We start from the raw sequence: 26,399 nt of genomic DNA, 5'->3' as shown, positions 1-26,399 counted from the left end.
AGGAAAGAGCATACAATGGAGTCAAGATAGTTTCTTCAATAAATGGTGTTGGGAAAATTGGACAGATACTTGCAAAAAAAATGAGACTAGACCACCAACTTACACCATACACAAAAATAAACTCAAAATGGGTAAAAGACCTAAATGTTAAGATGGGAAGCCATAAAAAATCTTAGGAGAATCCACAGGCAGCAAAATATCTCTTATATCTTAAAGCATTGCTCTTGTGCCCAGGCTTTCCCTATCATTTAAAAACTGTCCAAATCCTCTTTATGTTAAAAGAACACTCCAGTGGGATTTTGATGGACATTACACCAAATATGTATATTGCTTTAAATCTGTTTATTGCCATTTTGAACTATGTTGATCCTTCCAATCCATGAACACAGAACATCTTTCCTTTTCTGTGTGTGTGCCTTCCTCAATTTCTTTCAGCAATGTCTTGTAGTTTTCAGTGAAGCGGTCCTTTACCTCCTTTGTTAAGTTTATTCCTGGGTATCTTTTTCTTTTTGTTGCAATTGCAAATGAAAATGATACAGGTGATATATTATAAAATTGTATACTTGAAACTTATATAGTGTTATTAACCACTGTCGCCGCAGTACATTTAATGAAAACAACCTCTCCAAAACAACAGCCCCTGTGGCCTTCCAGCTACTGCCTTTCTCTTCACCTGCTCAGGATCAAATTTCTTCTCTTTTTCACCCTCCATTACTTCTCAAGCCATAGCATTCTGTCATGTTACCAATGCTGGGAGAAACCTCTCACCAGCAGACACTTTGCCTCAAATTCAGCCCCATGCCTTAGTCCTTTTCTTTTTGTTCTCTTCCTTTTCTTTTCTCCCCTTCCTTCCTTCCTTCCTTCCTTCCTTCCTTCCTTCCTTCCTTCCTTCCTTCCTTCCTTCCTTTTACTTTCATTTGGCAATATTTTTCACCTTTAATACTCTCTTTTGGACTTACTTTCCAGAACCCCACCCTACTCTAGTTTTTCCTTGTCTCTGGTGATCTCTCTCAGTCTCTGTTGCAAGCTCCTGTTCTGAACGATCCCTGTAATGTTGGTGCTCCTTTCTTAGCTCCTGCGCCCCATTACAAGTCTTCCCACTTCCACTACACTCACTCCCACAGCTTCAACTCTCATGTCAATGCCAAAGACCCTCCACTTCGAAGTCTGGCCTTGCCTCGCTTCTGAGCTGTAGACGCCTGTGTCTAACTGCCTCAGTCTCTCTGTATGTCCCAATCTGGACTTTTTGCCTTTTACTCTAAGCCTGTTCGCCTTTTCCTTCCCCAGTTCAGTGACTGCCGTCCATACCTCTGTCTAGATCCAACAAATTCCCAAGTCTGGGAGATTCCAACAATTACAGTCACGAATCTTTTCACTTCTCCTTATTCTCACTACAAATACTATCATTTCATCTCAACATTATCTTTCTCCTACAATACTTCAATCTTCCCTAGTGCATTTCGGGTTTTGCTGCCCTTTAATCTACCTATTCCCTACACTGCCACCAGAGGGAGCATTCTACAATTTAAATCTGATCATGTAAGAAGATTAAAACTCGGATAGCTTCCATTGCTTTAGGAATTAGTCTGAGGGATCGATTACAAGGTCCTTCATGACATAGTCTCAGTTAATTAGTCCAGGCTTCTCTCTACTGCTTATTCTTTTGTACTTGATTTTCCAGTCATAATAAAATTAATTCACTTGTTTAAATAAAGGATGTGTACTCACCCTAGCTGGTTTGGCTTAGTGGATGGAGCATCGGCCTGTGGACTGAAGGACCCCAGGTTCAATTCTGGTCAAGGGCACATGCCTGGGTTGTGGGCTCGATCCCCAGTAGGGGATGTGCAAGAGGCAGCCAATCAATGATTCTCTCTTATGACTGATGCTTCTATCTCTCTCTTCCTCTCTGAAATCAATAAAAATATATTATAAAAAAAGAAAAAATAATTGTTTTAAAAAAACATGTGCACTCTCTTCTAAGCCTAGTAATAAATGAGTGAATAAATCCTATTTGTTCTAATCAATTGAAAAATACACTCCTTTTCTTCTTATGTGGGAAAAATTTGTTTACATTTACATATGATAACACATATATGATAAAGTAAAAATCTTCTGCAAATCTCTTTTATTTATTCATTTATTTATTTACTTTATCCTCACCCAAGACCATGTTTATCGATTTTAGAGAGAGGAAGTGGGGGGCAGAGAGAGAGAGAAAGAGAGAGAAACATCAATGTGAGAGAAAAACATTGATTAGTTGCTTGTCATACATGCCCCAACTGGGAGTGGAACCTGCAACATTTTGGTGTATGGGATGATGCTTCAACCAACTGAGCCACACCCATCCTCTAAGATAAGGGCACATTCCACATTCCATCTATTTCTCCTAATTTCTCAGAACACTGACCATTATACCCTTTATAAAAGGCCTATACAATTGACATTGACAAACTTTAACTCTATAAGAAACCACGAATATACTATAAAGTACAAAAAGCTCCACTCTGATATAAATCTAGCTCAATGACATAATATCAATAATAAGTATAAATTAAGCACTTAATTAAAAGCAACCTTCTTACCTTCTTAACATTTAGAAGGACTTTTAGAAGTATATTTTATGGGACGAATCTTCTTAAATGCCACCTAGGGAACTATGGATTGAATTTTCTTGTAATAATTTTCCCCTTCACAAATAAAGGTGTTTCCAGCTGTTACAAATATCATTAATGTACTAATAAGTCATCATGATGCCTTGTGGAAGAAAGAACACTAGTCTCAGGAAATAGGGATCCTGGACCCTGGTTCTAGATCTACCACTAACATGTGGTTTGATCATAAACTTCAGTGTGTGTGTGTGTGTGTGTGTGTGTGTGTGTGTACGCACTTAAATGTCAGAATGTTAAATAGGTTTCACTCTGGGGACTAATTTTAACTGATGACAATTTCCTGAAGTTTTGAATAATGAATGATTCCAAGGATACTACAGGCATTTGTGAGAAAGGGTGCTGTGACTGGTTTAGAATACCTGCTATACCTGCTATATGCATAGATGAGGTATGTTGTATATTTATCAACCCATATGATAAAAAGAATTATGTTGTCAGTATTTGGTCTTCTGGTACATGTGCTGTGTGTGTTTCTTCCTTCTAAATAGGGATTCATTAAAGAAAATAAGAAGTCAAGAGCAAGTATATTCCTTTAATATACTTGTTGCAGTGGTTGCCACTTAAGGAGTTTTTTAGAATAACTGGCAAGATCACCTCACCATTCCCCTAAACTTACAGCTCTCAAGAAGTCCACTGAAGAGAACTAGAAATGCATTTATAGGAGTTTGAGGGAAGGCCAATGAGGTTGCTGTTTGGGGGACAATTCAGTCATAGTTAGAGTCATCGTTTTCTATTGTTTGTCCCATTCCTTGGAGGTCTAGAACAAGAGTTGCTTGATTAAACCAGATATTATTGTCTCTCAATGACAGACTCACTTTTATTAAATGCATATGCATCTCATGCATAATAACATATATACAACTTATGCTGTTGGCAGACCTTCCATGACTCCCTTATCCAAGATAGGCTCTTCCCAGTATCAATGTACCTAGGAAATAAAATTATTACTGATCAGAAGTAGAGAATGGAATTGTAGTCCTGGATGTAGAATGTGTTGAAATAGCATCAAAAAGGGTCAAATGGTATGCTGGGAACCTGGCTTAAGGGGCAATGAACTATAACCAGTAGGGGACTTGCTTTCTATTTTACCTTAGAATGTTGTCTAGCACATTGTCAGACTGTGTTCTGAGTAGCAATATTCTCATGAGTCATAATTTTGGTGTTTGTGGAACTTGGGGAGGATAATATCTGGGCTGAAACGTTGCCAAAACCCAGATCCATCTGCAGACTGTGCTCTTGCAAATGTGCTGTGTGACACAGAATTTCAACATAAGGAAAAGATAATAAAGGCAATTTTCAAGTACAAACATTCCAAAATGGAAGCAATAGACTTACATGCTATGTTACTTCATTCTTTCTTCCTTTTCATGGGATATGAAATATTATGGGGAATGGGAGGCTGACCAGGGACTATGTAAGGCATGGGGTTTGTAATTTATGAAAACTCATCAATGGTGAGTCTTTGGGTTTCTATTTGAGATACTACATTGCATACTTTGCTTTGCAGAATCTTAGACACCCAGGGTTTAAACAAGGAACCAAAATGGTGGAGTAACAGTGGACTGGGATTCTGAAATGCCCAGGTGGCAGAGACTACTGATTGCTCTTCACTAACCAGTTTCTCGTTTCTTTCTACTAATATAATCCCTCTCCTGCCAGTGTTAGGAGGTGAACAGGTGGTGACCCAGACAGAGAACACATTTGAATTGAGCTGTGGCCATGGAGATAAGTTTAAGCCAATGGGATATGAGCAGAAGTGTGTGTAATTTCTAGGTCACCTCTTTAAAGAATACTTTTGGTTGTACTGTGTTGTCTCTTCGCCCTTGTCTGCTGGCTGGGAAATGGTGACAACTGGAACAGCCTTGAAGGCCGTGTGAAACCAAGGAGAGAGCCACCATGCAAGCTGTAGGCTGCCTTGTGGGAAAGTGATGAGCTGCATTCGTAGTGTAAGCCACTCTGTTTTGGGGCCTTCTGTTATAACAGCTAGTTAATACAGGAAGTGATACCCGGAACCGAGGTCCTACATAACAATAAATAAAACTATGCTTAGCAGCCCAACAGTAGGTTTTCAGCAACACATACTGCAGGTTCTCAAGATGCTGAGTGTAGACTGTTGAAAAATAATTGGTGAAATTTAGTCTATAATAACTTGGAAGACAGACTACATGCTTACTAAGTCTGTTGGTCTATGGCAATGGTCAACAAACTCCTTAGTCAACAGAGCCAAATATCAACAGTACAACGATTGAAATTTCTTTTGAGAGCCAATTTTTTTAAACTTAAACTATATAGGTAGGTACATTGTTATTAACTTAATTAGGGTACTCCTAAGGCTTAGGAAGAGCCACACTCAAGGGGCCAAAGAGCAGCATGTGGCTCGTGAGCCGCAGTTTGCCGACCACGGCTATAGGTAACTACATGAAAAAATGTTTGATGTTTATTGGCTTCTTCTTGCTTATTTTTGCAAAAGAGAGATGAAAGCAGACATATTTAGCCAGTTTTGGAAGCAGAGCTGGAAAGGAATATAGACCTGCTAAAGGAAAGTCCCTCTGCCTATGACCTGCAGGTTAAATATGGAATTCACAGAATTGAAAATTTAGCAAACTTATGAAGATAAATCTGTCACTCAGAGTTTTTCTCATAAACCTGTTAAGATACCATATCCAAACCAGGGAGAAACTCGATAGCAAAGGTCTGATTAAGGGCATTGCTTTCCCTCCCAATCTACTGTTTTGAATGGCCTGAGGGTTGTAGTCATGCAATTGAGGAAATACAGAGGTCCTAGACACCTTTTCCCCTGATGCTGACTAGGGAATGGTGAGGACTGGGACAGTGCTTACTATCATATGTAAGGGATGGTTGAGGGGGCTCCACCAGGCCTAGGCTGTTCACATCCAGACTGCTCTGCAAGAGAATAAGAAACCTCGGTTTTATTCAGGCCACTGTATTTTGGGGTTGCTTGAGGTCCTTTGTTAGAGTAGACCAGTGATGGCGAACCTATGACACGTGTGTCAGAGGTGACACGCGAACTCATTTTTTTGGTTGATTTTTCTCTGTTAAATGGCATTTAAATATATAAAATAAATATCAAAAATATAAATCTTTGTTTTACTATGGTTGCAAATATCAAAACATTTCTATATGTGACACGGCACCAGAGTTAAGTTAGGGTTTTTCAAAATGCTGACGCGCCGAGCTCAAAAGGTTCGCCATCACTGGAGTAGATTAATGCTCTTCTCCTCATGTTGCTCAGGTAACTCTGGTGTGCTAGAGGTAGTCATAACAGAATGGCTGGTTGGGATGTTTCCACTAAGCTATGAGGAAGTGTGATAACATGTTAGCAGACCTCTGTGGAGACTATCTCTCTAGTGGTGGGATTGCTTGTGTCTGTCTTGAACAGTGTTAAATAATGACTGAATCTGGTATTATTCTGAATGTGGTATTATTATCTTGATTACATTTTTTCTGGTGAGACTTTCATTAAAGGCTTATATAACTTATTATTTCTTTTTAGGGCTGGAGGACATTCTGTGAAATCCCGATATGTATTTCTATGATTAGTCCAACCTCAAGCATTCTTGGAGAACCTTACACTGTAACAGAACAAATTAATGCAGGGATGACCTTTAATGAGTAGCAACAACAAAAATGGAGTGAGATTCACCAAATAATGGATGCTGTATGAATTCTATAATAATTATAACAATATCTCTCAAATAAGGTTATAGAAAGTAATTTAGCTATAATTTTATATTTGGAACAAGTGGAAAATGTACATTAATGTTATTTTTAAAATAAATTATGGTTTATAATAGAATCTGACTCCCTTGGACATCTATCTGACCACCTCTTGCCACATCCATATTTGGAGACACAAAGAGAGAGAGAGAGAGGCTGACTCAAGAGTCTTATTTTTTAAATTAGCCAAAATTGTGGCTATCTACTTTGAAGTATGATTTTAGTGAGGGAAGGGTCTATCATAGTTATTACTAACTGGTTAATTATATATATATATCATACATATAAGGAAACTTGTTTGTATAAGTATGATGCACGGTGGGGGATGTACACATTCTTATACCCACAAACACATTAATATTCTCAAGACTATACTGTAGTAGGTAGTTTTCAAATACACACTGACAAATGGATTAATAATATTTGTAAGAATTAACCCGGAAAAGTACTGTAAAATTGACACTCCAAGATGTTTTGAGATAGGCCATAATTATACATACCCATGGAGAAGATACAACAAAAGTGGAAGTTGAGAGAGATCAAAATAAAGATTGTTTTCTTATTATCAAGAAACTTTTCCAGTTTGAATAACTGATTTCCAAGAGCTTGGATTATTATAATCACAATCAATAAGGTAGCTTTGAATATTGATTATGAAGTCATGCCATATGAAATAATACCATGATCTGCTTTTTACTAGTATGTATGGAGATCATGTTGTTGTCTGACACACTGCTCAGAGAGGGGTTCATTGAATTGCTGTTGGCAGTAACTGCATTGGCTGTGAGGCTCTAGGTTCCCTTCTCTCGCCCTCTCATAGTGAGGGACACCTGTTCACAAGACAGTGGGTGGGTGCTAAAAAGGAACGGATTGGCTTCAGTATTAGGTTTGAACTTTGTATTCAGTTTATAAACTCAGGTTCTAACCCACCCAGTTAGCCTATCAGCCCACACACTAAGTAATTATTATGCTTTTGAGTCTGGCACATAATGTTTTTCTGTAATAAAAATCAAGTTCATCCGGGAAGTCAGACATAACAGGAAAACATCGCTTTGTTTATAGCTCTGCCCTAACAATTTTTTTATTATTATTATTAGTTAAGGTATTACAAATGTGTCCTCATCCCCCCTATTATCCCCCAACCTCCCCCCGCCCCCCGCCCCGCACACTCATGCTCCCATCCCCCTGTTGTCCATGTCCATTGGTTTGGCTTATATACATGTATACAAGTCCTTCTGTTGATCTCTTCCCCTTACCCCTGCCCTCCCCTACTTTCCTTCTGGGGATTGATAGCCTGATCGCTGTTTCTCAGTCTTTGGGTCTGTCCCTTTTCATCAGTCTATGTTGTTCTCTACAATCCACAAATGAGTGAGATCATGTGGTATTTATCTTTCTCTGACTGGCTTATTTCACTTAGCATAATGCTCTCCAGTTCCATCCATGCTGTTGCAAAAGGCAAGAGTTCCTTTTTTTTTTTTTACCGCAGCATAGTATTTTTATAGCAGCATAAAGACACAAAAGTAACCCCTTATTTTAAATACTTTCCTGTGGTAGGTCCCATATATATTCTTTAATTTAATGCCCTGAAATTTAGAAAGGTCATTTCAACAGTGAGTACAAGAACCTCTTCAATTTTCTGTATTTGAGCTCATTGACATTTAAATGTTCTCAGCACTCCTGTAAAAAAAACAGAATAAAAACTTTTCTTTCCTATTCCAATTTCTCTTCCATCTCCTTATAACTGTTGGTGAACCACCTGGCCTGTATTTGAGGTCCACTGATGTGGTTTTATGTACAGATATTTCAAGGGGCAGAGTTGGAAGTTTTGCAATCTGCAATGCTTAAGTCATATCATTAATTTAATGCAGATACAAATCAAGTTTTTTCACATGAAGGTTCTGTGATTTTTTTTATTTATAGCAAATAACAATCTTAATAAAACTTCTAGGCTTATAGTTCTACAGGCTGACATTCTGAATCACTAAACTGTGACAGTTCAAGCTTCCTTTCTGCTCAGCGTGTTGGGATGACCCAGAAAGAATGCCAGAGATGTTGAACTTCATGTTTTCTCTCCCTCAGCACATTCGGGGTCATGAACTGCCTTGGCTCTGGTAGTGAGTTTATTTTATATCTCTGTAACTATGGAGATTGATGTTAGAGAGGGGGAGTTACTGGTGATGGAGCAGTGGGGTAATTTGACCAATGCTATACTTAAGTTAAAACGTATAGGGTCATAGAATTGAAAAATGCAAAGGACCTCACAGATTATGAAATTGTCCATTTTTAAGGGTTAAATTGAGCTTGTGTGACAGCCTGCTAGTCACAGCAGTTAAAAAAAGTTTGCAGCAGTGCATAGTTCAAAATCTGGGCATGTTACCTAAAAGGTTCAGGCCCTATTTTCTCTGCTGGTGTCTGGTTTATCATCTCCACATGGCTCCTTCCTCCCTTTCATCATCGATGCAGACCTGCCTTCAGTCCATCCATAATGAGAAGTGTGCAAACAGCTTTCCCCTAAGCCTTTCATATGCCTAATATCCATACCACCAAAGGCCTCATTACCATCTGTCTTTTCTTCCTTAGAAATGTGTTGAGAATGGAGAAGACAAGAAACAGGAAGGGAAGGAAGTGTCTTGCAATGATGACTTTCTATTTCAAGGGGACACACCATTCCTCCTTCCTCAGCTTCCTTGCTCTCGGAGTGGAACCTGTCCACACTCCAGCACAGTGAGCACTCTGGCTCACGTCCCTCCATGCCAGAGAGACTGACCTGGAATAGGTCGCTAGTCACTCCTTGATTGTCAAACCCAAATGGACACTTTTCAAAGCCTTTTCTGTACATTGACATACTTTCAAATGTCTTCCTTAAAATTGTTCCTCCTTTGGCTTTTGTAACAAGACTGACTTTCTCCTCATCTTCTTACTCCTTACATATTTATGTTCCTGATCCATGAGCTTCCCTGCCAAGACTGAACCATTAACGGGGAGGCCGGATAATATAGTGCCTAAGAGCTGGGATTCTGCAGCCAGATCCCCTGGGCTTGAACACTGGTTGTCCCCCTTGGATCAGTTACTTAGTTTCTTGGTGCCTTGGTTTTATTATCTAAAAAATGGGGATATTACTAATGCATCATAGCATTGTGAAATTAAATTATTTAATATATATAAAGTGCTAAGAATGGTGCCTGGCAAATAGTACATGCTTTGTAAGTCTCAATTAAGAGAGATATATAGAGAGATTGATTGATTTGATTAAGGATATCTGAAAGTTTACGGTGCCCTGCTGGAACTCCTAAACAAGGTTTCCATGCTTAAGAGACACAGGAGCATAACTCACATACACATTTAATTTTCCTTTCAAATGTCAAAGCCCCGGTCACTGTGTCCACCATGTATCACCCCGTCCCGGCTGCTGCTCACAATCCCCCTCGAATGTCAAGCAAGCCTCTCCACCCTCCCCAAACTTGCAACTTTCAACTCACTATACTTAGTCTAACCTTAAATAAAAGTTATAGGATAAAAATATTAACATGGAATCTACAACTTCCTCCCACCCCACAGAAATGCAGAGGACAGGGGAGGTGTTTGTCACAATTATCACAAGAAAAAACATTGGGAGCAGAAGACCACTGATACTCCCAGAGGTTGGTACAGGAGGGTGGTGGTGGTGGTGGTGGTGGTGGCGTAGCGGGGTTGTACTCCCAGATGCTTGGCCCTCCAACTTTGTGGTGAAAAGAGCGGTGACATACTTAAGGGCTGTTTCTAGCCAGATCAATTCCAGATTAGTGAGAAATATTCTTTAGGACTGCAGTGATATGTGAGTTAAGAACTAAGGCGTGCATAAAAGAAATGTTAACAAAGTTTTACTGTGGTCTACATATACCTCTCACAGTGTTCGATAAAAGCAAGTAAAGAACTCAAGATATTTTTGAAATGACATTTGTCTGTTGCACCCTTGAAACGAAACCTATGTAGTTCTTCATAGGTGCCTCATAGGTTTTCTATAAGCCAGTATCTTCTCAAAGCATGAAACGATCTTTTGTTCATCACCAAAACATACTCCTCTGTTTGTGTAGCTCCAGAACTTATTTCTGCTGTACAGTTGTCCATAATTCTCCCTCCCTGGCCCTTTAGCTGTTATTGAAGACACTAGCTTCATGTCTGTGGTCTGATTCTTCCCACTGAGAGTCATTAATCATTCATTCATCAATATGAGTCTTTAAAATTCATTTTGAAATTATAAACTTCTTGTGGATATGAAAAATGTTTGGTATATCCTTTGCTTCTTTGCATATTTTATATAATTTATTTTTGTATTTTTCTCAGTGAATTTAGGGCGTGTTTCACATATCTTATCTTAGTGAATCCTCGATAAAATTTTTTGTGCAATAAAGTTGGAGGATATTTACCACATTTTAGGTAATGATGAGTCTACAAGAAGTGAGCTATCCAATGTGATGTGGTTAATAAGTGGCACGTGTGTGTTTTTTAGTCTAGTGACCAGCTTTACCCATCTGTGTCATGAGAGATTGGACAATTATCTGTATCTTTCCTCATTTGATACTTCAAGACCAAGAAGCAAAAAAGGAAAAAGAAAAGAGAACTATCAGTGAGTTACATTTCTGTGAGTGAACAGTGTCTGAATATTATCTTAGAATCTCTGGAAACACCTAATTCCAAACTTTTCATTATGCTTCCACTTCATATTACACTGAAGATGAAACACGAGGCAACTTCTCAAAATTTTGCAAAGTATCTCAGTGCATGTGTGGGAAAATGATTGCGCATGATAGAGGGGCATAAATCATATGAATTGTGAGGAAGTTAAGTAGTTTAGGTTTCTAAAGAGAGAGATAGCTATTAGTTATTGGGTTTCGGGGAAATGTTGATGGTGAGAACTTGATGCTGACACTGAATTTCGAAATCTGTGATTATAATGGGAATTTTAAAAGGGAATTTACATAGTTTCAACAAAGTCGATAGTATTGTAGTAGGCTGACTTTCCAGGAAGGCTGTTACAATTTTGCTGACACTTCGATGTTCTGTTGGGCTTAATTGAACACCTCTTGTGCTTAGCCTCAGACTCATAGTGTCATGAACGACTGGGCCAATTAATGACAAGTATATTGGCTGTATCAGCAATAAATATTAAAATCACATGACTCAGTGAGGGCCTAACTTCACTTATTACTGAATGAGTCACTTAGCACTTAGGCCTGCCGTAATGATTTAAATTAATTTCCACAAATAGTACCTACTGCCTTCAAAGCTTATTTTTTTAGGTGATGCCAGGGCTTACAAGGATAAGGGACACAAAATTGCTGTCTTCTAGTGCCTCACTATTTAGTAGGAGAACAGGATTCATGCAAAATTCATTAAAATAGCAGGTCCTCAATGTTGGATTAAAATAGCAAAATGAATCCATACCATGTGTTTATACAGTCTAATCTATTATCTACATATTCAACTGTTTGTAAAAAAAAAAACCAACCCACCATTTGTTTTACTTTTCTTTTTTAGTTGACATTCAACATTATATTAGTTTCAGGTGCACAACATAAAGATTCAATATTTATATATATTGTGAAATGGTTATACAGTAAGTCTAATTAACATCCGTCACCGTACATAGCTACAAAAATATTTTTTCTTGTGATGAGAACCTTTAAGATTTAGCATACTCTTAGCAACTTTCATATTGAACTGTTAGGACAAGACTTTCTGTAATGTTCAACCGAAATGTGAGAGGTTTCCTAGGTTTGGGGGGCTCTGGGGTATATACCTAAATCCTGCTCTCACTGTAGGGAGAGAGATGCAAACACCCACGGTGGGAAGGGCGACAATGGCATCTGTGAAGCTATGGAGGAGACACAGCGAAGGAGTGACCAACTACTTCTGGGCATGAGGGGGGAAGTAAGGAGGAAAAGAGAGCTTTGGAGAGAAGTTAAGTTATGATGGTGAAAGAGGAGCTCACCAGTGGGCAAGGAATAGAGAGACATGCTGGGTGGAAGGGATGGCATGTGCCTTCCATGTTAGAACCCACTGTAAATGTGTGCTTAAAGATAAATCAACACCGTTTACAATTAGAGCTTACTCAGCAAGCATACTCTAGGTTTGATTTCTCAACTTTTTATAATTGCAGAAGCAAAATTACTTCACCCTCATTCCAGTGTGAAAATGGAATTATATAGGCATTGGCAATGAAGCCGAGGTTAAGAATTGAAATAATACTTAAGGTAACATCTAGATACTGATTACTATGTAAAGTGCTGAAGTTTTTGGTAACTATGAGGTACAAGGTGTGCTGTTAAGTCAGAAACTGAATTTTATTAATGTTTGGAAGTCTTATTTTAAAGTCAAAACTTTGTTTGAAACTCTCCTCTTCCTTTCCTCTTATTCACATTGTAATCTTTTCTGGAAATATTCATTAAATGGCACAGTAAGCCACTGTCGTGTGTTCTTACTCTCCGCTGAAAAGATATACTCCTTTTAAAAAAGAGGAAATAAGACATGCTAAGATAATCTGAAAATGTGGTTGTGACAGTCCTTTTAAAGCAGAATGTTGGTTATGAGGTTGGAAATGTAAGCCATAACAAGGGAAAAGACACAGAAGTAATAGTATAAATGATAATACTTATTAGTTGTTTTTAAAATGTTCAGCCTTACCTTCATTTTTTTAAAAAAGAGAGAGGAAAAGAGAGAAAAAAATTGAATATCTTTATTATGTGGCCTTTCTTATTATTTCTAAGATGATTAGTAATAATCGCATTTACTTAGTGTTTACTCTGTGCCACCCTAAACCAATTTCTGTGGTAGGCACTGTTATTATTCTCATTTTACAGTTGAGGAAACTAAAGCCCCGGGAAGTTAAGCCACAGGCCCAAGATCACTAGACTGGCACGGCGGAAGAACTGAATTTGAGCCCAGATTGTCCAGGGGTGCAAGCTAGTGAAGGCTCTGCCCTCTGGCAGCTGCACCATCAGGAACATGTCGACTCTTCAGTTTATCCATTGTGTGGGGGGAGCCAGAGGATCACAGGCTGGCTCTTCAGTGCTTCCTCTTAGCAATGACAAAAGCCACTTCTGCTGTGGTCTATTGTCCAGAGCTGGTCAAGTGGTCCCTTCCGACTGCTAGAAGGTGGGTAGTGTGGGGGCACAAAGAATACTTGGTGAGCAGCAAATGTCACTGCCACAGCTATTCTCACTACAAACTTCTTTGAAAGTTTTAAGTAACAGAAAGCCATTGAATAACATGAGTTTCAAACATTAAGTCAAGAGAGAATCTCTATTAGATAATCAGAATTTTTGGGCAGCCTCAGCCTGCCAACCTCTTCACCTCACCCCTTCCATCTGGTGTGGCATTCCTTTCTCTGGGTGGGAATTCAAGACTGTGGGTTATATTTACTTCTTCTTGATTCAGTTTTCTGGCACTTTCTGGACTCCATTGGATATGTGAAATCTTAGAATGACTGACATTCTCTCTCAGCTTTGCTCCAGTGGTTCTTCCCTTCTGACTGAGTTTTGGTCCTGCCTTATAAAAGGCCACTGTCATGATAAAGCGCTTGCCTTTTTGCTGAAAATCTAAAACACACACACACACACACACACACACACACACACACACAACCACACTAAAAACATATGACAAATCTGTTTCCAAAACTGGCAAACAACAACAACACAACCCCCCCCCCCCCGAAATGCTACTCATTTGATTTTCCCCCCCAATTGCATTCTCTCCATCCCTCCATTATATTCTGTGATCATTGGTTCTTCCAAGGGTGCTTTTACCCACTCATTGATCTATCCATCCATACAAAAATTATTTATTAAGATATTTTTAAAAAATATATATTTTTATTGATTTCAGAGAGGAAGGGAGAGGGAGTGAGAGAGAAACATCAATGATGAGAGAAAATCATTGATTGGCTGCCTCCTGCAGGCCCCCAAATGGGGACCGAGCCTGCAACCTGGGCATGTGCCCTGACTGGGAATTGAACCATCTTCTCCTAGTTCATAGGTCGATGCTCAACCACTGAGCCACATCACTTGGGTTATTAAGTTCTTCTGTTAAATGAGTCTCCTTTGTATCACTTTCTGAATCTTAATTTCATTAAAGACTCTCTTGGAAATGAACATCTGGTGTTATTTCAGCCCCAGCCACTTCCTCAGGGAACAAACAGTTGCCCTGCAATGTGCCCAGCCCAGGGGATTTCCCTCAGGAACTTGGCCATGGTCAATAACTCAATAGACATTCAGTCCCTAGAAATGCCGAGAGAAGAAAATGTCATATGAATCCTTAGTATTCGTTTGAGGTAGCAAACGCAAGGCAGAATTCTTGATTTAAAATACCATTGTTATGCAACCAAGGCAGGACAAGTGAAAACATAAGCCATAAAACTCACTTATAAAACTGAAATATGAGAGGTACAAAGGAGGTTAGACTAGGCACTGACACGGGAAACATTTTCCTGTGAGAGGCACACACAGCTAGGATAAATGCCATGATATGAACAGACTGACAGTTTCAGTCATGGATTTGTTAACACTGTGGTGCTCTTGTCAGGCTAAAATGAGCATTCACCCAGATCAACCTTGGGCACACTTTGACTTTTGGCTTTTAGTTTGGTTTTTGGTGGCCACTACAGCATCAAAATGGTATAACAGAATTTTACACAGGCCTCAGGTTGGGGATTATTGGAGCTCAACCAAATTTGTGTGGGAAGGAGAGTGGATTTGAGGGACAGAGGGAGGGAGACCTTGTGCCTAAGACGGCCTTTGTGCTTTAAAATCTGTGGGGAAAACCACTTTCCCCAGATACTCCTCTGCCCCTCCTCACAATGCCACTAATAGTATGCCATGTTCACTTAGTCATAGCAACCTAAAATTCCACTAATTAGAGATTAATTTATGTTAACAAAAATCCTTTTTAAGATGCAGTTACCTCAGAATGACAATTGCTAACTCACAGGTTCATGCAAATTTTCTTAACACCTAACAGAGATTATTGTCTTGGAAAGAAATGGAAGGAAAATTTGGAATTTGGTGGTGTTGGGAGTGGAGATGTGTGGAGAGTAGAGATAGGAGGGGGAAAAAAGGTAATTAAAAACATGTTTTTCCAATTATGAAAATCCTCCATGCAATTAGTGGAGTGCTTAAGAGTACGTATAGGCTCTGGAGCCAGCCCTATGACCGAGCAAATTGCTTCAATCCCAGTTACCTCAGTAATAGGAGAATGATACTATTGTTTACATTGGAAGGTTTTGTTGTTGCTAGGTTAAATGAATTAATGCATGTAAGGAGTTTTGTATACAAGAATCACTCAATAAATATTAGCTATTTTGAATAATTTTGAAAATACAACAGAAAATTAGCCCACAGTTCCGTTGTATATTTCCAGAACATCATACCTTAAAGTGGGCACTATTAACATTCAGTATATTTATATACCACATGCAGATATACATATAAATTGGGATTATATTGCAGTTACATTTTGGTGTTCTGATTTTTCTTCTTCAGATAATATTAGCTTATGAGAACTTTGGTGAGGGCTTTATGGAGGAAGTCAGCAAATGTATGTGAGTTTCCAGCCAGATATGAAAGGCGTTTCCAGTCTAGGGGTACAGTATAAACAAAAGCACAAGGCAGGAAGCTCAGAAAGAAATGAGGACACCAAGGAGGGGTAGGAGGCTCAGGAGGTTGAAAGAGAGCTTGGGTCTGATTATGGAAGAAGAATGCTTACCCTTCAGGCACTGAGAGGGTTGGGGTGGAGGAAGGTTTAGGGAGACCAGTTAGCAGTGGATTGTAATAATCCAAGGCAGAAGGGTTAAAAGGCTGAAATGGGGCCTGACCAAATTCTGTTGGAATAAAGAGGAAGCTATGGATGTGAGAGACAGTGTGTGAGAGACTTGACAAAGGCTAGATAAAGGGCTGTTGGAGGCAAAGGATAGAGATAAAGAAGACTGAGAATTCTAGAAAATATGACTGGGAAGGTGTTGTACTACTCAGACCTTTGAGAGGAGACTTTTAGAAGATTAATGAAGAGTAGTACATATAAATTAGATTACAAGGTTAATAGCACATGACTAAGGAGTTCAGGAAATGAGTATGGACAACTCTTTTAAGGGCTTGATGTCAAAAATGATATAAAATGTAATGGTAATGTAAAAAAAAAAGAATAAAATGGAGGAAGTTTTTGTTTTTTTGCTTCTGGTTTATTTCTTTTCTTAGGGGTAAGAAAGAGTTTCATTCCGTGCAAAGGGAACACAGGATGATGAAGAGGAAGAGACGTTAGGGAGTACGGAAAGGAAAGGAACACCAGGTGGAAGAGTCCACTTTGGAAAGGAAGAGATTTCTACATTTGCACCTTCTACTGAAAAAGAGAGATAAAGAGAAGATGGGGGAGGGGGGCAATAGTTGGAGAGATATTGCCATGGAAGGAACTGAAGGAGATCAGGTCACTGGCTAAGGGTAGAAGGCAATGTGGGATTAGAGATTTTCATAGAATGGAAAAGATTTTGAATAACCATAGGGAAAAGATAGACTAAGGTTGAGAATTAAAAAAAAGAAGAAGATAATGTAGAGCTTTGCGGCTTATTTTATTCAATTAAAGGAGCACATATGCCACTTTTGAGCAAGCCTTAAAATTAGACCAAATTGCTATACAAATGCTTTAGGTACGTAAGCCTCATAGTTGTTGCAGACATCTTTCATTGCAGCCGTAAGGGGACATGTAAATCTTTACTAAAGTTATATGTTAATTAAGTCCACCTTAAAATTCTTGCTTGAATGGCGTCTATAGAAAAAAGAGTAGCTTCTATATCTATCTTAGGAGTCAATTATACAGAGTTCTTCCATTTGCCTAGTACTTTTCAGTCTACAAAATATGTTCACTCAAATTATCTCACATGCTAAAAGGACCAGAAGGGATAGAAATCTTGAATGTAAATCTTACTGCAAAAATATTTCCAAAGAAAGGGAAGAGTCACTTCACGCTGAGTAACTGCTATTTCCAGAAATGAGGTACAGGAAAGAGAATTAATACTCAAGCGCAACTCAGAATTCCTCTAAAACCTAGCGAAAGAAGTCTTCTCCAGTGAGGCACATGCTCTTGAGGTTTGGTTACTTGCCAGTAGATATAATATTTCCTCCTCCTTGAATTTATGCAGGCTGTCCAGAAGGCTCTGAGCTTCTTGGAATTTCAATTGGGGATTTCAGATAGTACAGCAATAATATTTCTTAAACGGTTTTGTTCTTTTTTTCTAGGAACAGTGATGAGTTTTTTTGTAGATTAGGACAAATTTCTGTGTAAGCATTGTGTTTGACATTTGAATAGGCTATTAGTCCTTATGATTAACTGGAATCACTAATCACTCCTAGGATTCTGAAGGATTAACTTTAGTCTTAACACAATTATCAAAAACGAGTCAACATCTTTGTGGAGGGCTCCCTAAGGCCTTCTACACGAGATTATAATGCTACTCTTTTTACTCTTTCACATTTGAAACTTGCGAATATGGCTTGTTGGATTTTTCATATGTATAAGTTGTTTATAATAATCACTGTCTGTTTTATATCCTTTATAGTTTTATATATTTCACTTGCTCCTCACATATTCCTATGAACCATACAGGGCAATGCAATTCCATTTTTTCAACATGCAAGTAAACCTGTAGTGAGATGATTTGCCCAAATTCTTACTGCTAGTCAGTGTGAAAGTCAGTATTTGAATCCACATCATCTGATATCTGCTCTTAACCTTTTTTAATCTGATATTTTGATACTATTTATCATGTGACTCGATTAAAGAGTAATAATGGAAACTAATTTTATTTCAATAGATGGAATCATATATAATTTCCATTTTTCTATGTATAAAATGGTTTACTATTGGCAATATCATGTGGTTCTACCCAATACAGGTAGCAAAGTCCTGTGTGGAGTGAATGTCGACTTTGGAGTCAGAAGAATGCATGCTAGAAGCCCAGTCTGTCCCAGGTAAGAATTATTACTTTGATAACATTATTTAACCTCCTTAAGCCTTTGTTTCCTTATCTTAAAAAAAAAGGCCGACAGTGCTACGTACTTTAGAGGTTGTTATGAAGATCACATAAAAAAATATTTGCAAAAAAACCCAACAACAACCCGCCCCCCCCCCCCACACACACACCTGTTTGGGTATATTTTAAATTCTGAGTTATAAATAACTCACAGAAAATATTATTGATAATAAAAGTTAAAAAATACTACTTTGTAAAATTAAATGATCATTTTAATTGTTTATGGTGTGTTTAGCATTGTGCTCTGAGATAACTAATTTGTCTTTTTTTTTTTTTTTTTTTTTTTTTTTTTTTTTTTTTTTTTAGTGTGTTGTGCTTTTAATCCATAGATTACTTGGATGTGTGTGGAAGGAAGGGGTATTAGCAACCATTTTACTTTTCTTCTTTTTACATATATACATTTTCTTATTTTCTATAACAAGCAAATATAGATTCTTTATTTAATCTGTAGAGATAAATAAAATATTTGCCATTGAAAATCTTACAAAAGATGCTATGAATAGGTACCCACTGTCATGTCACTAAAAGCCTTGTGCTATTATTAACGAAACAAATAATCAAAAGAACTCACACAGGAATAATAAAATAAGTTTTTATGAAAAAAAATGTTTACTTGTGATAAAGAAAACCATAACTGAAATTTAAGAAATTCTTTAAATGATCAACAGCTCTTGACCTGTTATGCGTGCTTCCCTGTGCATGGCACAGGCCCAAAGAATGTATATTTTTTTTCTTCCATGATGTAGGTTAAAGTAAAAACATTATCTAGTCATTGTTTTAAGGCTGAGTTAAATGGTATTGGTGTTTATCATTTATGGTCAATATTGTGAATTAAAAAAAATATTTTTAGATGATGCCTGGCAGTGGAGTTTAAGTTCTGTTTCTGTCCTAATTAGTTGTATACTCTTAGGCAGGTCACTGAATAATTCTGAGTTTCAGTTTTCTCATCTATTAATGAAATACAATGGTTTCTAAGACACAGGATCATTGTGAGAATTAAATGAGACAAGATAAAGGACATGCCTAGAACAGTATTCAGGAGACAGATGAGATTCAAAAATGTTACCCCTTTCATTAAAAAAATATTTGATTTATAGGCTGAATGGTTTTCAAAGATTTGTAATTATTCTAATTCTGCTTTTAGGAATTTCTTAGAATCGTATTTTTTTCTGCTGTGGAAATGTATAACCAAGTTTATATAAAAGTCAAATGGGTTATACAATTTAATTCCATAAATTTAAATTTACTTTTCTTTGCAGCTGGCGTTCTAAGAAAATGTCTTCTTCTTCTTCTTCTTCTTTTTTTTTTTTTTTAAAAGAGAGGTGATACCATTGTAATTAGCTAGTTATTAATAATAGGAAAGGAGTAAAGGGGGAAGCCAGACATTATGGGCATGTCATTTAGGCAGCTTCACCAGGAGGATGCAATTTCACACTCCTCAGGAAACCACCAGCCCATTCCCTGCAGATTACTGGGGATAGAAACTGGACAAAGAGGAAGATGGGTGCATGTGCAATGAGTTGGGGTGACATAGAGTAAGTATTTTCCTGTCAGTCACATCTGGGAACAGAGATCATTGGCCAGAGTGTGCATGGGTACTGCAAGCCCATGGAAATCTGGGAATACATAATCCCCTAGACAAAGGAGCTCTCTCTCTCCCTACCCCACTTCTTTGCTCTTGTCTGAATGAATGTCTATGTAAATCAAAATGCAAGCGAAAGGTTGAGGCTAGAATACACATTTGGGAGCCATTAGCATATAGATGGTGTGGAAAGTTCCAGAGGTTACTAAGATGATCCACAGGAGAGTATGAAATATGCAAAGAAGAGGTCCAGGACTTAGTGCTTAGGCACTCCCGATATTTAGAGATTGGGTTGAGGAGGTGGGGGAGGATCAAAGCCAATAGAGACCAAGAGGGTGACAACTGGAGAAGACTGAAAGTTCTGGAAAGAAATAAAAAGAAGCTTAGAGATGTGATTCCAAAAAGTGAGTGCTATTGGAAGGAAAAAGCAACCCCTTCTTGGTTTTTATCTTTTCGCCAATAAAATTATTTTTCAGTTATCACATTATTTCTCAAAGTTAATTTCTCTACATTGGAACTACTCATTGTAAATTGAGAGAAAATTGTCAAGTAATTAATCCGCTATTATATATAACTAGAGGCCCGATGCACAAAGATTCGTCCAAGAATAGGCCTTCCTTCCCCGGGCTGCCGGCACCAGTTTCCCTCTGGCACCCAGGACCTGGGCCTTTGCTCTGGTCGCCACCTCCTGCCTTCACTCCGGGGCCAGGCTCCGCCTCCCGCCTTGCATATTCCCTCCTTATTGGCTGTGGGTGCTGCCATCTTTTTGTCACGAGGTGACAGTCAATTTGCATATTCCATCTTTATTAGATAGGATAATTGTAATCTTTTCATTAGCTGTTTTCCCAATAGTATTTATTGAGATACCTAGTACTAATTACTTTAAAATATTTAATCTTTAAATTGTTCCATAAGATTATTTTTATTTCTACTCCCTGTCCTTTTGTCTTTGTGCAGACATCATCATATAGTTGTAATCACTGCTGGGCTGGGGGAACAGTGGGTAGATGAGTGAAATCAAGGTAGCATCAGAATAATTGGGCCATTAAAGAAAATAGTATTATTTATCTTTGATCACTTACATATCAGTTCCTAAAAGTTAAAAATACAGTATGAAGAGATCATAAAAGTTGTTTGAAAAATAGTGGGATGGATACTAATAATTTAGCTATTCAGCTAATATAGATTTAATAAATCAACTTTTCAGGCTGGGTGCTACTTGAACAAAGCTAAGTTTGTTTTGATTTTTCTAAAACATTTTCAGAAATTTAATTTTCCTTCATTGTTGATGTTGCCCAATAATTTCCTTGCTTTTGAACTACCCTAAGGAAGTCTTAAATAAATAGAACCAAACATGATTTTTTTAAAAATATATATATTTTTATTAATTTCGGCGAGGAAGGGAGAGGGAGAGAGAGATAGAAACATCAATGATGAGAGAGAATTATTGATTGGCTGCCACCTGTACACCTATACCGGGGGACCAAGCCCGCAACCCGGACATGTGCCCTGATTGGAAATGAATTGTGACTTCCTGGTTCATAGGCCAATGCTCAACCACTGAGCCATGCTGGCTGAATAAACATGAATTTTCATAGTTAATTTTATCTGTCCTCTTGTTAACTGTAGTGTTAGTTCTTGAGTTTGGTTAAGAAAGAATTCTGAGCCAAGAACTCTAGCACAAGAATTTTATTTAGAAAGTCCTAGAGGTAGAATAAATGAGCCAGCTGGGCTGTGCAGACTTAGGAAACAAGTTACAGGGGCAAAGGAAGGGCCCATGGAGCTTAGGAGAAAGAAAGCAAAGGTTGCCTACCTCAGGAAAGAAGCAGAGAGAGATGCAGGTGTGCTCTAGAGAGAGAGTGTGCCCACACTGGGCCCTTTTTTTGAGTGTGTTTATCTGTTTTCTACAGGCATGGATTCTAGAGCAGGTCTCAGGGGGAGAATCTTAATGGAATATTCAGCTTTCCAAGCACGTCCTTTCAGGGTCATGGACTCTACTGATTGGTTAGTGCTAGGGTAGGGGGTCATTAGGCATTGCATCTGGTCCTGTTGTCAGCCATGGCATCGCTTTGTCTGGGTTTGCTGCTTTTCTGGGTTTGGAGCTGAAACACAATTGAGGCCTAGATGTTATCTCTGTGTGTGGTCAACAGACCTGAGACTTTGTTCCTAAGGTTATTTGATGAGTCTCATAACCTCGTTTCCTGAGGACTTAATGCTGAAAGGAATGGTAGTGCGAAGGCTTGTGTGGGGGCTCTATGAGCCTATTCTCCAGGCCCCATTATCCTCCTCGAAGGGAGTCTAAATCGCATGACAAACTACATGCTAGGGGAGGAAAGGTCAACCAGGGGGCCATGGACTATAATAGTTATTTTCTCTAGTTTTTCCCATTGCTAGGCACCTGGGACTTTTAGCCATTGTGACATTCCGTACCTGGCCTATTGTTCCTGCTCTGCTCATGCCTGCTCTAGCAATCTAATATCCTGACATTATTTAGCAATGTATTTGAAGCCACAGTCACCTTGGCCACTGGTAAAATGCATATTATTTGCTTCTCTCAGAAGAAACTGTTCTTTCAATTTAGATATCACATTGTGTTTCCACATTGTTCTCTTGGACCATGAAGAAAATACCATACTCTCTGGTATTATGGAAAACCATATACAATTATGAAAGTCAGCTTTTTCTTGAACTTATTTTTTACTGGTCCAGGCAGTGTTGATCATTGCATCTAGAATGCTTTAGTTTTAGAAAATTTTAAAACCAATTTTTATTCGCTTTAAGATATCAGCAAATTGGTTTCTCGTATAGTTATTTTTGATACAGGTAGAACAAAGTGTTCTAAATTTGTATCTTCGTGATAATTTCAACCTGAAAATGTAGGAAATGGAAGCCTAAAACCCTGATTTTTATCACCATCCACGGAATTAATCTCTCTCCCTTCCTCCCTCTGTTACTTTCCTCTTTCTTTCTCTTATGTTTCACAAAGATTTTAGGTGGCATACAAAGATACAAAGAAATAGTAAAAATAAATATAAGACCAGTAAGAAATATGAGGCAAAGGAAAATACAAAGGACAGAAAAGTAAAAGGGAATTTGGATGAGGTTAAGGGCCTGAATTCTAGCCACAGTTATCACATACTTGTGAGAGGTAGGCTCTGAATGTGAAACCAAGACTTCAAAGTGCCAATATGTGGAAGAGAATGCACTAAGTTTTTCTAAAAGGAAAACCAAGCCAGTCACCTACGATAATAATCATTTTTCCTGACAGTGCGATCAGAAAGGTTTTTGTACCCTCAGCCTCCATACAGGGGACATTATGTAGTATGATGAACAAAGTATTTTACAACATTCTCAATTAACGTAAGGATCATTCTCATACAGGTATATGGCATTCAGCCAAAGTACAACTCAGGAAAAGCAATTTAGGTCCATGGAGGTGGGGGCATGGGAGGGGGGCTTATCATAGAACATGGTCAAGGTGAAGTACTCCATAAGGCTCTATTGTCGCTCAGATTACATGATATGTAGATGAATGGCAAGGTTTTTTTTGTTTTGTTTTGTTTTTTCAAATATATTTTATTGATTTTTACAGAGAAGAAAGGAGAAGGATAGGGAGTTAGAAACATCAAAGAGAGAGAAACATCTATCAGCTGCCTCCAGCACACCCCCTACTGGGGATGTGCCCACAACCAAGGTACATGCCCTTGACCGGAATCGAACCTGGGACCCTTCAGTCCGCAGGCCAACACTCTATCCACTGAGCCAAACCAGTCAGGCGAATGGCAAGTTTTATATCCTTTAGGGCACTGATTTTCAAATTACAGGTTTCATCGGTTAATGTATAGTAACATTAATCCAGTGGGTGGTAACTAACTTTTAAAGAGGAAAAAAATAGAACAGAAGAGTATGGAATAGAAAAATCAGTATCTTGAGAAATGTTTTATTGTTTCTTTCAAATGTGTTACTAAGTCCTGATGCAAAATGTATTTCTTACTGTGAATCTAGTTAAAAGGTTTGAAAAAACCCCGCATTGAGGCAATTCTCAAAGGCTATCTTCCTTGCCTAATTTTGCAGAAGGTCTTGCTTGGCTGTAACTAAGATTATATCCTGTGGCAAGCACCTAAGAACTGCAATTTTGATTTTAATCATCAACTGGGAGCTAGGAGTGGGGTGCAGAGGTGGGGGGTGCAGAGAGAAGCATTGAAATACACTTGGAAAAATGGAGGCCACTGACAAATCCTTCACGATGCTAAAAGGATAGTGAACCAAGATAGTATGCACAAGGGGAGCAAGAGGCCCTCTGGAGACAAAAGGAAAGCCCGTATAACTAAATGCACAGCTTACTATGGAGCCTCAGCGATAACCCAGTGTCAAGTTGAAAGTCACCCATCCAACATAATAATTTGGTCCTTTCTGTAAGCGGTAAGTATACTGCACGTCTGGTGATTCGTAATAAATTGGCTGCATAATTGTGATAAAATTACAGCATTTACTATGAAAGAATAACATATTAAAAGTACCCTTGGTTTCTACAAGGTATGTCTCCCTGATCCTAAAGACTATTTCAATTCTTTAAAGTTTGAATAGATTTCACCAACTACTATTGGAAAATTCGATCTGTTTCACTCTCACAAGCTTCAAAAGTGATTTCCTATGTGTCGAAGTGCCACAATTAGAAATGCCTCAGAAAATATGACTCCATCCAATGATCATTCCTACATTTCATTTGCCCCATAATTAAACCTAAGAAGAATCATATATGGGGAGGCTATAACAGTGCAGGTGTTATGAACTCTTCTACTTTTTAAGAAAAGTATACTTGGTCGTTGTGAATTGTCTTTTCACTGGTCTAGCCTTATCCACCATCTGTGGACTCCCTGAGGTCAGCAACAAGATAGTATACGTTTAAAAAGAGAGTGTTTTGAGGAGAGAGAGTAATTTATTTAAAACTCAATGGCCAAGACATTTTTTAGCTTATATTTTTCTTCGTAGAATTTAAAGCAAAATAGAAGTGACACTTTTATTTATACTCAACGTTTTATCTAAGAACATATAATCTGTAAGCGTGACTCTTACCCCAATTTTACCACTGAGGCATAGAATTACTGGGACTGAAGTGAACTCGAGAGGTTATATCTTCTAGTGTCTACCTCCAAGAATGACTATAACATTTTTAACAATTCCAGAGATATGTCCATCTTCTATATTTTTCAAAATCTCAGGGAAGATGTTACAACTTGCCTTAACAATTTGCTCTGGTGTATATTATCTCTTGTTTTACTCATAATCCAAATCTCAGGTAAGAGGAAAATAAAACCTAATTTCCCAGCTTCTCAGTAAATGCTCTTACCCAGTTGTGGTTATAAAACAACCAGAAAAATAAGTAGATAAGGAAAAAATTTATTCTGATAACAAAAATTTCCAATATCTAGTTAACTATTCACCTGTTTCAAGCAATAATTATTTTGAAAATAATCTGGTATAATGAAAAAAGAGTGAGTTTATTGATGTATAATTTATGTACAGTGGAATTCACTCTTTTTAAGTGTATAAAAAGATAAATTTTGACAAATGTATGCTGTTTTGTGTAGTCATCACAAATATCAAGCTACAGGACTCTTTGACAACAGGAATATTGCTTTTTTAATTATCCCTCTTTCGGCAGACCTGGGCCTTGGCAACCACTGATCTGTTTTAGTCCATATTATACTTTTGCCTCTTTCAAAATGCATTCAAATGGAACCATACAATATGTAGTGTTGAGTTTCTTTCCTTTTACTTACATAATGCTTTGAGACTCGTCCATGTTGTTATAGGTATTGGTAGTTCTTTCCTTTTTAATGCTGAGTTGTATTCCACATACAACTTATTTACCCATTCACCCCTGGATGGACATCTGTGTTTCTTTTCAGTATTTAGTGGTAGTAACTACAGCTATTATCAACACTTATGTATAGGTGTTTGTGTGAACATATATCATCATTTGTCTGGGGAAAAAATGCCTCGCTGGGGTATTGCTGGGCCATATAGTGAATATATATTTAACTTTATAAGAGCAAGTTCTTCTTGACTAAAGTCAGTCATTGATTATTTTTGGCCAAGGATCAATGCTGATATGGAAGAAATTGGGTACATATAAATGAAAACCACCAATCAGCCATTAATCCCAATGAAATTATTTCCAGAAAACACAAGAAAATTGACTGAAACCTCCTTAGCTACTGTGGTTACTCTGAATTAGCTGCTAGTAAACAGTGAAATGGCTCAAAGGCAGCAGAAAGCAAGTTAGAGAAGCAACCAAAATTGTGCTAAATCCATAAACTGGAAAATAAATATCTAGAAAAGTAAGGAT

The 26,399-nt window shown here is 38.0% G+C and overlaps 1 long non-coding RNA gene across 2 annotated transcripts in view; it reads left to right on the top strand.

The window, feature by feature from the left end:
- The window catches only part of LOC308521163, a 205,204-nt gene that overhangs the window by 22,624 nt on the left and 156,181 nt on the right, over positions 1-26,399 (top strand). For both annotated transcript variants that reach the window (XR_013996140.1, XR_013996141.1), the window contains one exon: positions 18,328-18,403. This is a non-coding gene — a long non-coding RNA (uncharacterized lncRNA). The remainder of the gene's footprint in view (positions 1-18,327; positions 18,404-26,399) is intronic.

This window comes from Myotis nattereri (genome assembly GCF_964212035.1).
Source record: "Myotis nattereri genome assembly, chromosome: 6".
NCBI lineage: Eukaryota > Metazoa > Chordata > Mammalia > Chiroptera > Vespertilionidae > Myotis > Myotis nattereri.
Note: the sequence above shows the minus strand (reverse complement) of the source record. Positions and strands in the feature narration are given on the sequence as shown.